Below are 13270 nucleotides of genomic sequence, written 5' to 3'. Positions count from 1 at the left end.
CGCCTGTATTTTAAGTGTCTCCAGGGCTAAATGTTGTCGGCCACAGATACTTCCTATGGGTCCGTGTGGCCAGGCAAAAAGTACTATATATTTATTTAGAAAATTAAGTGTGAATAGTCAATTTAGATCTAACTTCCCAAACGTCCCAAATAAAATATAAAAAAGTGCATGTTTAGCCTTTATTTAATAAACTCCCTAATGTGGTAGGGGGTAATTTTGCACATGGAAACTTGTTATAACAGTAAAAGGAGTTGGGCATTCTGTGGGCCAAGCTAACCTAGTCCACGTAGAGTTGTTCAAGGTGCGTTGATTGTGTGAGGTTTGCCCATCTTGTGTTCGGTTTGTAATGACCTGGCTAGGAAATGCTAGAAAAGAAGCAGTTTCACAAAAGATTGATTGTGAACGCTGCGAGCAGGGTTCGAACCTGCGCGGGGAGACCCCATTGGATTTCAAGTCCAACGCCTTAACCACTCGGCCATCGCAGCTGACAGAGATACTACAGCCACACAGGGTATTAATAGCTGAGCAACACCCGTTGGTACGGACGTTTGAGGTATGCAGTGTAGTATGCAAAACACACGCTTCGCTCGCGAAACTATGGTGTCAATTCATTGCCTGATGTATTGTAGTACATTAGGTAGCTCATTGGCTACCGACTAATCCCAATTCTTATGTCAACATACCAGTTTCAAAGGTGAGTTTTTCAAATCTTTCACTATATTGTTAAACAGTTAAACGTATACTTTATGTAACCGGAGGACACCAGCACAGTCAGATGAGCTCCACTAGTAGCTGCTAGTGAAACAAAAATGCTAGAAAGTAAGACGTTGCATGAAAAACTATTGTCATTCATTGTAAACAATGTTCTCCTGTTCTAGCTATGCTAGCTAGCTCAATGCTAGCGGTGTTTCCAGCTTTTTCATGACTTTACGGATCAACCCTTGTGCTATCTTAGATCAGTGGTCCCCAACCACCGGGCCGCGGACCGGTACCGGGCCGCGGGACACTTGGCACCGGGCCGCGGGAAATTTTGGCACCGGGACGAACAGAAAGAAAAAATAATTTCCATTTTAGTGTTTTTCTCGAAAAAAAAAAACGTTTTATTTTGAAAAGTGACCGGATTCTCTCTGTTACATCCGTCACACTTAACGCACGTCAAAGTCGCGATACACCAAACATCATGTGATACACACCACTAAAATTAAACCCAAACAACCAAAATGAGCAAAAAACAAGGGGAAACGGTCCAATGAAGGGACAGAAGAGCAACCTGCACCCGCTAGAAAACCTGGACAATCCGGAAATCGGCCTGTAACAGGCAGCGGTAAACGTGCTTTGAGCTGCACCTCAAACCCCCCCCCCCCCCCCCCCCCGGTCCGCGGTAAACGTGTCTTGCGTTGTACCGGTCCGCGGTGACAAAAAGGTTGGGGACCACTGTCTTATATGACCCCATCCTTACATTAACGTGTTATTCCTACCATGATAAAGGTGGAAAGATTTCATGTAATCCATGGACACCAGTGAGGATCACAAATCACTGAAGAAAAAAGGTTCAGAGCACTGTCTAGTGGGTCTAGATGACCCAACTCCCAGAAGTGCCTAGGATAGCACAAGGGTTAAACAAAGTCGATTTTTTACGACAGTGTGTCAGGTTCGGTCATGTCAAACCTGGGAATAATTGCGTTTAAATTGTCACTAGTATTAATCAAATTAATTTTTTTAAGAAGTACATTAATGTATAACCTATAAGGTTTCTCAACATTTCCTTAAGGATTACAGAATCAGAGCAGAGAAAATTGTAGCAGACCAGCAAAAACATGCTTAGTATGATTTTATTGCCCACATTATTCCACAAATAAACATCCATAGAAATATTAGTTATTTTAAAATTAGGTGGTCGTTTTAAAATTGACTAATCCTGTATGTCTGTGTTGTTTTCTATAAGGGCCACTGTTTCGGATGCCATAACATAAAAGGCAGAAATACTGAGCATGCTACGACAAGGCGTGGATGTCTACAACTTCTTAAAGGTCATTGAAACAATTTTAATCTTAATTTTTTTGCTCAGTTTTTTCGGTTAATTGACTTTGCTGTTTTTGGTTTCTGTCAAGATGCAGGCCCCAAAGACTGTGACGTACCCGGTGTGATGCAAAGGCTTTCTGGGCAGGCTCACAGACATCTGTTAACTGAAAGAGAAGTCTTTAAAATAGTTGTCCATTTTGACCACGACTGCATTGACAACATGCCCCGGGCACACTGTCTGATTCCCATTTCTCAGTGCCTGCACAAAAACAGTGACTTTTCCATCAGCTCACCTCAAGTCTTTTGAGGAGTTTTAAAAACAGTTGTTTTAATTTCTCTAAAGCGTGGTGCAGAATTTCACAGAATCTAATGGACTTGATTCTGTGTTTCAAAGATCTTTGCAAAACCCTCAAACAGTCTTTGGTACAAAACATATTTAATGGTCAAACATTAAAAAGTGAAGTTTTATAAAATACCAGTGGTGATTATTAGCCATTTATTTTCTTGGGGGAGGGGGGGGCAGTATTTTGTAAGGCAGATGAGATCTGTTCATATTGTTAGTTTTTGTTGCATCCTACTGTGATGACAAGCATAGATCAGTACGGACATGTAAATGTCTTGGCCATCATTTTCCCATGTCCCACAAGGGTTGAACAGTAGGGACAGTGGAGACAGGTCTGTGTCAGAGAGAGGACAAGCCACAGAGGGAACAACTCCAACAGTTTCCTGCTCTGCCTGGTTTAAGTTAGACTGTCGTCGAATGTCCACAGCATCCTGCATATATATACACCTTAGATGAAACTCAGTAGCTGCATTTTGTGACAGTTAACTTTCTGTGAATCTGCAATATTTAAGGTTGAGAATAAAATGGTTTTGGAAGAAAGTTCTGGTACCTCAAATAAAAAAACATAAAAATAGGCGTCACTATTTTTACTGTATGAATCATGTTCAAGGGCATTGACTGTAAATTTACAAATACTAATTTTTGGCACAGCAATATGTAATGTTGCTATGTTGTTCAATTCCCTCAGTCTGTAATCCCTAATGTTGAGAAACCTTATAGGTTATACATTAATGTACTTGTTATTTTTTTTTTTTGATTAATCCTAGTGACAATTCAAGGGCAATTATTCCCAGGTTTGACATGACCGATCCTGACACTCGTAAAAAATCGTTCAGTCCCAAAGCGAGCAGCTCTGGTGGTTCTGGCAGAGGAGTCTTCACTGGAGCAGAAGAAACTGGTGAAAAAAGACAGTCAGAAACAGACAGGACGCTGCAGCAGAGTAAAGCTGACAAAGGATCCTCAACACTCACCTGCATGTGTAGCAGCAGGACAGCTGGACCTCTCAGGATAGTCTGGATTCAGATCAACAGAAATATCCATCACTAATGCCCAAATCATTGACAGTTCTTTGTTAGTAATTGTGCAAAACACTCAAAACCATGAAAGAAAACATGCTCAATAGAACAGGTGTGGTATGAAAATCAATAAATGAATCATTAGTTTCATTATGAAAACACACACACTTAACTGGACAAAGTGAGTTTCTAGTTTGAAGACGTTCCTCTCATCCCAGCTGTTATCCTCACTGCTGGAGTTTCAGTCCTCATGTTCAACAATGACGGGACTTGAAATGTCTTCAAATTAGAGACTTTGTCCTGTTAATTTTATTTTTGCTTACATGAGACTTTAACTTCAGTTCTAATAACGATTGGATCTAATCTGGCCCAAGATTGTTGTTTTTTCTTCCTGTAAAATCCTTACCATTAACACGATGTGGAAACAGCGCCCCCAGAATTCGCTAGTGGTCAATAAGTGTATTACATCAGTAGTGTTAAGAACTACCACAGAGAATAAATGGGAAAAGTTAAGGTTCGGGCCTGACAAATACCTGTAACATGGAACAGCCAATCAGATTGTAGCTTGTGTAGCGCTGTCCAAGAAGACAAATCCTTTGGTCCCGAGTTCGAACCCCAGTTAGAGTGAAGTCAGTCAGAAGATCTGGTTTAATAAATGTTATTTATGTTAAGCTGAAAATGACATTTCAGGATTATAATTTTCCACTTCTATCCTGTCTTTGCTTGTGCCAAATAACAGTCATTATCTGTTGCTCATTTCAATTACAACCATGCTTCATTAACATATTAACATGTAATAAATAAATAAAACAGTATTTACCACAAAATGTATCAAAAAGTTCAACCATGTATTTACAATTAAAGGGCAGACAGATTTAACCAAGCAAAACATTAATACAAGTACTTTAAATGTGTAAAGTGAATTGAGGAAGTAGTAAATATATTTGCTTTTTCTATCAAAACTAAACAATTCAAGAATAAATATGTAAGAAAACTGTATTCACAAAATACATTTCACAAACTATATTACAAATATTTTCACATTGAAGGATAACATCAGGAGTCTTATCATAATCAGTGTGTGTGACCATGAATGCAGCCTTTAACTCTGTCAAAAAATGGCCTGACAGCAAAGTCTGCAAATGACATCCTGGGGTCGGTAAGGCGTTCTGTTGCATAGATCGGGTGTACTTTTAGGACCAGTAGAAGTATTTCACATCCCCAGACTGATAAAAAAAGGAACAGAAGATTCATCCCCAAGGTAACGAGACTTTGGCTGCCCACAAGGAAGACAGTTGTGTCATCTTTTTCCAGGTTTCTGCTGTTGTTACTGCATACTTACAATCTCCTTCACCATCATTTTTTCAACATCAGTCTTAGTTAGAGGAGCTTCATCTGGTTTAATGCTGGGGGGGGGGTTCACTGGAGCAGGAGGGAGAGTCACAACAGGTACAGTGACAGTTTCACTTCCTTGAGTGAGTTTATGCCACAGCTGCTGGGTCTCCAAAAGTTTTACAGTAAATGATGTTCTGAGGTGGGTTACGCCACAAGGAGATCATATTCATTGCAGGTCTCACAGGTGGAGACCCAGGCCACAGTCCTAAGGCTTCCATCTGTGTTTTCATCCAGATCCTCTGCTGTGGAGAGCAGTTCCAGCTGCTAACATCTTGGTCATAGCATGGAAGTGGTGGAGTAGCAGGCGTTGGCTGAAAGTGAGCAGGAGGAGGAGCTGCAGACTGAGCTAAGGTTCTTCCAACGACTGCTGCAAAAATGACATGAGTTGTTAAATAAACAATATTATCACAAAGTCCAAATGAATACAGTACTTAGCTTTTTTTTGTCAAGACTTATTGCACTGACTGTAGGTTTTATCCTGCACTCTTCTTAAAGAGGCACCGTTCTACTTTGAGACAGTTCCAAAACGAGCAACTTTGGTGGTTCTGGCAGAGGAGTCTTCACTGGAGCAGAAGAAACTGGTGAAAAAAGACAGTCAGAAACAGACAGGACGCTGCAGCAGAGTAAAGCTGACAAAGGATCCTCAACACTCACCTGCATGTGTAGCAGCAGGACAGCTGGACCTCTCAGGATAGTCTGGATTCAGATCAACAGAAATATCCATCACTAATGCCCAAATCATTGACAGTTCTTTGTTAGTAATTGTGCAAAACACTCAAAACCATGAAAGAAAACATGCTCAATAGAACAGGTGTGGTATGAAAATCAATAAATGAATCATTAGTTTCATTATGAAAACACACACACTTAACTGGACAAAGTGAGTTTCTAGTTTGAAGACGTTCCTCTCATCCCAGCTGTTATCCTCACTGCTGGAGTTTCAGTCCTCATGTTCAACAATGACGGGAATAGAAATGTCTTCAAATTAGAGACTTTGTCCTGTTAATTTTATTTTTGCTTACATGAGACTTTAACTTCAGTTCTAATAACGATTGGATCTAATCTGGCCCAAGATTGTTGTTTTTTCTTCCTGTAAAATCCTTACCATTAACACGATGTGGAAACAGCGCCCCCAGAATTCGCTAGTGGTCAATAAGTGTATTACATCCGTAGTGTTAAGAACTACCATAGAGAATGAATGGGAAAAGTTAAGAGTTAAGCTTCACCATATGGCCATCGGAGTCATTGTATCAAGAACTACTACGAGGAGTGACTAGTTAACGTTTTTATGATACCTGCCTATGTGTTTCCGTAGTGTAGTGGTTATCACGTTCGCCTCACACGCGAAAGGTCCCCGGTTCGAAACCGGGCGGAAACAACTTTTTTTCTTTTCTTATTAACATAAGAAAAAAGGGCCTTGATCAATAACGTTTTGGTTGAATTCTCCCTTAACCCTTGTGCTATCCTATAGGGTCAAGATGACCATTGACGTGTTATCCCTACCATGACAAAGGTGGATTACGGTGGAGAGGATTTCATGTAATCACTGGAAACCAGTGAAGATCACAAATCATTGAAAAAATAAAAAACGTTCAGCGCACCGTCTTGTGGGTCTGGATGACCCCACTCCCAATGTTAAATAGCCTAGAATAGCACAAGGGTTAAGATGAATATTGTAAAACAAAAAAGACTAACATGTTTTAGCTTGGAGTATTCATATTTGTCTTTTTTCTTTGATTGTTTCAATCAACAAAAGGGTCGTTTTAAGTTAATCAAAAGTTTATTCATCCAGTCGTGATTTCTATTGTCATTAAAAAAGAAAAAACAGTTGTTTCCGCCCGGTTTCGAACCGGGGACCTTTCGCGTGTTAGGCGAACGTGATAACCACTACACTACGGAAACACATAGGCAGCCAGCCTGAACACGTCCTCAAGTCAATCTCCAGTCCGAGTCACCCTGTTGGACTTTACTTTCTCCGCGCGGACGCAAAAGGTCCCTGGTTAGCAACCGGGCCAGGGCTCCAGACTGCGACCATTTGGTCGCATTTTGCGACCAAAATTTGAGAGTGTACGACTGAATTTTACATCCAGTCGCACATGTGCTACCAGTAAATTTGCCTCCCCCACCCTCCGTATTTTTTAGACATTAAACGTGGAAGGGGCACCTCAATGATCAATGAAATGAGCAATAAAATCATCAATGAGACGCGAGCGCACACGCACGCAGACAGACAGACACACACACTCGCGCAAATACTCATGAGAGCGCACACTCGCGTGTCATTGAGTGATGCCTGAGGCGGCCAATGCGTGTGAGAAGAATAGGGAAGGTCACTGCAAGTGGCTAAAATATGTGGAGGGGCGGGGCCCAGAGATAATCGAGTGTGCGTAAACATCGGTGGGAAGGAAACGGTGACAAATATCATCACAACCTGATGTGCGTCTGAGCTATGAGTAAGCGAACTGTTGATTTGTTCTTCTGACCTGCGGCTAGTGTACTAGTGCCAGAGTGTACAGCAGGGGTCTCAAACTCGCGAAGCAAACCACAGCTCTCATCACGCACGGCTGTTACGGCAGCACAACACTCCCGCGGGAGATGGTCAGCTGAGGAGTATAAATGTCCCACACGTTCATGCGTGACAGCTAACGGGGCTCTAACATTAAACACGTGTGAGCGACACTGTTTAATGTTGTGATATTATATCTTTTATAATTATTTTACTGTTTTGTAATGTATGTAGAATTTTTTTAATCAGTTGGTATTTTAAATTATTTTAATTGATCAGTGAACTACAATAAACCCATCAGGACACATGTCCCATAATACATTGTTTTGTAGTCTGTAGGGCAGCTTTCAGTCAGTTCAGTGCTAAATTTCCAGCTGCAATCACTCAGGTTGGGGTCTTGCTTCCGCCCCTTTCTGGTGATATTTTTGTTTTGATTGACAGGTGATGTTAGAGTAAAAACAAAAATATGTCTCACACTGGGTGATCTGTGCAGCGTTGCGTCCATCTGTGTCATCTCAAATTATTGTGCATCTTGGCTGCACCTATTTGGTGTCGCCAACATGAATTTCCATCCCCTAATATTTACATACATTTAAGTATTGTTTGAAACTGTGAAATGACCGAAAGGTTACTACGGTAATCACTTGTTACTAAAAGCTTTTTTTATTCTAAATTTATGGTATTTTGTTTACTTATTTGTACTGTCATGACAGCAATGGTGCCGTCAGTTTACCTCGTTTCATCTTCAAAAGTGCAGAATAAAATGTGACACTGAATTAGAAACAGCACATTGTAATGTCTGCATCTATTATTAAAGTATTTATTCGTAATACATTGAGAATTAGTAGATCTGGTTAGAATGCTGATTTAAGGTATGCGCCCCTAAATTTTCTGGTTGTGCCCCTAAAATTTTCAGTTGGGGGCCACAGTGCTCCTAGTGAAAAAAGTTAGTCTGGAGCCCTGCGGGCAGAAACAGTCTATTAATATTTTCATTGAACATGGTTTAAAAAATACGACTAGATCAACAACTTCACTTTTAATGGATCTAAAAACGCCTTGAGTAGAGGCGTTTATAGATGAAAGTAGTTCATGAAATTAAAAAAACAAAGAAACATGTTTCACCCAATTTTGTTTGTCTTGTTTGATAAATTTCCTTCAATAAAGTTTTATGGTTTGTATTTAATACACACGATCAGTTTTACAAAAGTTATCATCGAACTACAAATCTCACAGATAACACAGATTTTTTTTTAAATCAATCTGCAATTAATGTTTAAAATACTCCATAGAAATGATGCTTGTGGTAATCTATCACATGACCGAGAAGAGCGCCTTGGCCTGCGTCAAGAGTGACATATATGTAAGAGAGAATTGGTCAATTTTTAAAAATAAAACATCTTTCAGATTCCATAATAAATAAAACGGAAGCCATGCAAGATATTTATTCTTTCTGTGCGGCCCGGTACCAAATGACCCGGTTGGGGACAGCTGGTCAAAGATAGCGGTAGAGCACATTAACAGGCAGCAACCCCACCCCCTCTTCCCAATTGTTTTACGACAGCTAACCGAATTTTTATGTGGCTGTTTTGAGATCTGCTCATAGCCCAAAGGCCGGTACACACCGGGACGAATTTCGCCCGCGATATTCGCCGACGTTTAACGCCTTGTGACTAAACAAAGGGCGCCAATGTGAGTGTGCACACCGACGCGAAAAAACGCCACCCGTCAAAGCGTCACTTTTTAAAAACCGCCTCAGGTTCGTTTTTTAGGTTTGACGCGCTGCGTCAAAAACTATACGACCAATGAGAACGGCGCTTTTGCACACATGTCTGGAGCTTCTGAAGTTACAGTAAAACACAACTTGGGGGCGCTCAAACATAAAACTGCCTTTCTGAGCACATACCAGCGAAGAAGATAGACGCCAAGTAGCATCTACACTGCCGCGAAGAAATAATGACGGATATTCTCAAATATCCCCGAACCAAGCACCAGTTGGAGCAACTGGTGCTTGAAATATTCATGTTTTCTTTGTATGATTCTGACAAGCGCGTAAATACTTGCTCTCTTCTTCTGAGTGAAAAGCGACTTTAAGAAACGTAAAGTTGCACAGCACCACCTTGTGTACAGTAGTATTTCGGTTTTACATTAAGCGCCAACTAATGTCAGGGAACGAAATTTCATGTTCGCTCGGCTCATCGTCAGCGGAAATCGCCTGGGTGTGAACACAAAAAACGTGGCGAAAAACGCTGGCGAATAACGCCTGGCGAATATTCGTCCCGGTGTGTACGGGCCTTAAGAGATGGCCCTAAATCAGTGCTTCTCAATTACTTTTTGCCAGGGCCCCCCCTAGGAAAAAGAAGATGTTTCAGACATCAATATTTTCACACTTTTCTCTTGTTTAAATTCTCCAAACTTCACTGAAATTAAGTCTTAGATCTGAGAATGAGAAAACAATTATCTGAGAGTATAATTTTTAAACTGTTACAGTGAAATGGGAATGATGTTTTTGGTTATTTTGCCATTTTTTTATTTACCGCAAATGATATTGTTATCGCAATATTAATCTCTAATATCGCATATCGCAAATTTTCCTCATATCGTCCAGCCCTAATTGCGATCAATGATTTCTGTAGATCTGAATAGCTCTGTGTTTCTGTAGAGGAGACAATGCACAGAGGAGATTGATTGACAAGAGAGCAATAGAAATAAGGAAAAATTAAAATGGTTGTCTGGCAAATAATATTTGGTTGTCCTCCCCAAATTTTGGTTGTCCTTCGATACCAATATTCAACAGCAATGAAACCTAGATGTCAGTACTTACATCTTTATTTCTTCTATACATCTAATATCAAAAGCCTTTTATGATGGACATTAAAAAAAACTCTTTAAATATTAAAAACAAACATTTTACTAAATATTAAAGCATCAGGTTACACAAAGTATTGCCAATAATTTGAAATTAATATCTTTATAACTAGTATCTTTACACAGATTTAAATAAATTGGTTCTTTTGTTTCTATAATGGTTGCTTAAAGAATATAAAATACAAAGACTAACTAAAAATTAGAATGTCAATCCCATGGAAGAAGATTTTTTTGTTTTATTGTTTTAAATCTTCTGTTTATGGGCTAATAATTTTGAACGTGTTTTCAACACATTTATTTGAATAATCTTTATTGAAGTGCACATGTAGAAACAGAAAGGATTCGCTAGCATGCACGCACTTCGTTTGTAAGTACAAAGAATTTGCTGCACATGTCTCAATTCAGAGGTTGCCAAAAACTAACCCTAGAAACATGAAAAATAGTCGAAAAATACCAAAATGTTGAATAAAAGACCAGGTTGTCAGACGGACAACCATCAGGTTCATTTTTGGTTGTCCTCCGTGAAATCTAGTTGTCTCGGACAACAGGATAACTGCTTATTTCGAACGCTGCAAGGTCTCCAGCCAATCAGGACACAGAACAGAGCCACATGTGCCTTTTCTAACCCTCCATTGAGGCTACTTGGCTTGGAGGGAAAAGGATAACTATTTGATAAACTAGTTTTGGTTCATTTGTCAAGTTATCATTTAATTTCAGATCTTCAAGTTGTCATAGAAAAAAAAATATTTTTTTATTTGAAAAAATTACCTTAAAAGCACACATTATATTCTTCTGCACATGCCCCTACAGGGAGACCAACGCTTATTTTTAAGAAACCCGTTCACAAAAAGTGGTTGGCACCAGAGATCCAACAGGTTGTGAAAATATCTCCAGCACACTGCTTAATGCTGATGACAGTTAGGCCACAGGAGGGGCTGCTGACCACTGCTGCAGCAGAAGCAGGACATGCAAAAACTCACATGGACAGTCATCTCAGAAATAAGAAAAATCTAGCCAAGCAAAAAAGATAAGAAAATTAAAAATCAGCCAGGAGCATTAACAGCCAGGCCTCTCTCATGTCAGAAAAACTGATTTAGTGCAGCAACCAGCGTGTTCAAAATGTCTGCAGCAGAAGAAAAACGTCTGACCTCTTACTGTGCAGCTGCTAGTTACATTTTATTACAATTAAGATTTTTATCTGAACTAATGTTTCACTTTCAAGAATATATGCTGAAATATTAGAGAATAGCATTTTTTCCAGAGGTATTTTATTTTTTTACTTTGGAGAAAAGCAAACATGTTCATAAAAATAAGACACCCTTTGAAAATTAAAATTAATTCATTAGAAATTCCTTCTTCTGTTAAAAACGTAGAAGTCTATTTTTGTGAACTAAAATTATTTTATTCTTACTTCTGGTAATCTATTCCAAAACACTAGTACAGAATAAAATAATGTGTTTTAAATATGCAATTTAAAAATGTCTTAAATTTTAATGAACTCTTTTAATGTCTTAAAAAAAAACATTTTATAAAATAAATGCTTTACCTTCGACTTTTCATGTGCAACTTATAAACTTTTGTTTTTTAGACTGAAAGTACGTTTTTATGCAATTAAGAAATTTTTAGCTCCAACTGAATGAAAGCAATAACAATAAGCATTGAACAACAGTTAGATATATATAAAATCACTGAGCAACAACACAATCAAAGAGACAATACCATGTGCAATAAAGCAAAACTCAATTTTCACAACAGCAGAAATATAAAAGTACAAGCATTCTCCTCTCAGATACTACTATGTTCAGGTCCTTCCATACGGACTAGCTAACGTTCGCTAGCTAGCTTCAGAAAAAAAACGGCCATCCTTTGATGTTAAGCTAACCCCAACAACAAGAAACAAACGACTACTAAAATTACACAAATGCTACACAACATCAGAAAAAATATAAAGCACACGCATTTTCATTTCAAATACGTCTGAGCTTTTAATAAAACGCTTACCTTATCGTCCTAAAAAAATTGGAACCGGAGCAAAAGGCGTACGTCCTGAAGAGAAGACGAGAAGAAAAAAAAAGGGGGAAGAGTGACAAAAAACGGAAGAAAACCAGAGATAAAGTTAAATCCTGTTTTGGTCCGAGTAGCAGGCAGTAGAAATCTTTCTTCAAGGGAAAACCAGTCGCTCCTTTGGATTCAGAGGAAAAACCTTTCTCATAGAAGTCTGACAAAACCATCCGTTCGCTCTGTGTGAAAAGGGAACAAAGTAATCTACCTAGTTCCAGATAGTTCAATGATTATGGACCAATCACAGACAGCCTCACCAAGAAGTTTGGACCTGATTGGCCATATCTTGGAAAACGGGCGAAACCATTTTACCATTTATTTACATTTTAAAGGGGACAAAAAACTTAAGTTCAAAAAACTGCATCTATGTTTTCCCACCTAAAATCCTGATTACTATTTTCAAGTTAAAGAAATAACCACCTGTGTATTTAAAAACGATAATTATAGATTTTTTTTATTGGTTAAATTTGTTTCCCTAAAATTTGGATGACTATTTTTAAGTAACAAGTATTTTTTATCTCATCTTAAAAAATAAATACCCACTTGTTCAAATTCAATGAGGATGGACTACTCATTTAGTTATCCTTCAAAAACTGATGGTTTTCTTCAATTCTGGCCCTACATTATGTTTTTAACACGTTCACACACAGAACGTTTTTTGAATTCTTAAAAAAAAGTGTAAATTGTTACCACATAAGTTTGTAAGCTACATGAGCTTTTGTGAGTGTTTCATATTTATTATTGTAGGTTATGGGAAGCATTCAAGCATCTTAACTCAGTGAGAAAATGACAAAATACCACGTTGACTTGATTTATTAATATCACAAAGAACACAGGTTTCAGTGACAGATAATTGCTTTCCTATCCCGTCTCTGCTGATCCTCACAGCATCTCCTCATCAGCTCAGTCATCTCCTGCTCCAGCTCTTCCTGAAGACCTTTGACTCGCCTCACTTCAGTTAGCTGTTGGAATCTTATCTTGTTCTTCACTTCACCTCTTCCTGCTTCTCAGGGCTTTCTGCTGCAGAGGAGACGGTGTTATGTTCTTCCACAGATCAGAGAG

At 38.9% G+C, this 13270-nt stretch overlaps 2 long non-coding RNA genes and 3 other non-coding genes across 7 annotated transcripts; 2 read left to right on the top strand and 3 right to left on the bottom strand.

Annotated features, from left to right (window-relative positions):
* The first annotated feature begins 41 nt into the window (after positions 1-41).
* LOC105355673 (uncharacterized) lies at positions 42-2497 on the top strand. Its single transcript, XR_910025.4, has 3 exons — positions 42-694; positions 1946-2030; positions 2112-2497. It is a non-coding gene; the product is annotated as an uncharacterized LOC105355673 (long non-coding RNA).
* On the bottom strand, positions 404-485 carry trnas-uga (transfer RNA serine (anticodon UGA)). The gene has a single exon. It is a non-coding gene; the product is annotated as a tRNA-Ser (tRNA).
* A 590-nt stretch (positions 2498-3087) lies between the features above and the next one.
* On the bottom strand, positions 3088-12505 carry LOC111948669 (uncharacterized). Of its 3 annotated transcripts, XR_013647609.1 has the most exons (5): positions 12149-12490; positions 5431-5472; positions 3915-5354; positions 3337-3378; positions 3088-3260 (listed from the first exon to the last, which is right to left on the bottom strand). It is a non-coding gene; the product is annotated as an uncharacterized LOC111948669 (long non-coding RNA). The 3 variants fall into 3 exon arrangements; XR_002874641.2 differs by having other exon boundaries at positions 3337-5354; positions 12149-12505; XR_013647608.1 differs by having other exon boundaries at positions 3088-3378; positions 12149-12488.
* Positions 6082-6154, top strand: trnav-cac (transfer RNA valine (anticodon CAC)). Its single transcript has one exon. It is a non-coding gene; the product is annotated as a tRNA-Val (tRNA).
* Positions 6606-6678, bottom strand: trnav-aac (transfer RNA valine (anticodon AAC)). Its single transcript has one exon. It is a non-coding gene; the product is annotated as a tRNA-Val (tRNA).
* Positions 12506-13270: the final 765 nt, after the last annotated feature.

This window comes from Oryzias latipes, chromosome 14 (assembly GCF_053564925.1).
Source record: "Oryzias latipes strain Hd-rR chromosome 14, Olatipes_Hd-rR_3.1".
NCBI lineage: Eukaryota > Metazoa > Chordata > Actinopteri > Beloniformes > Adrianichthyidae > Oryzias > Oryzias latipes.
The sequence above is the reverse complement of the archived record's forward strand: the minus strand, read 5'-3'. Positions and strand labels throughout refer to the sequence as shown.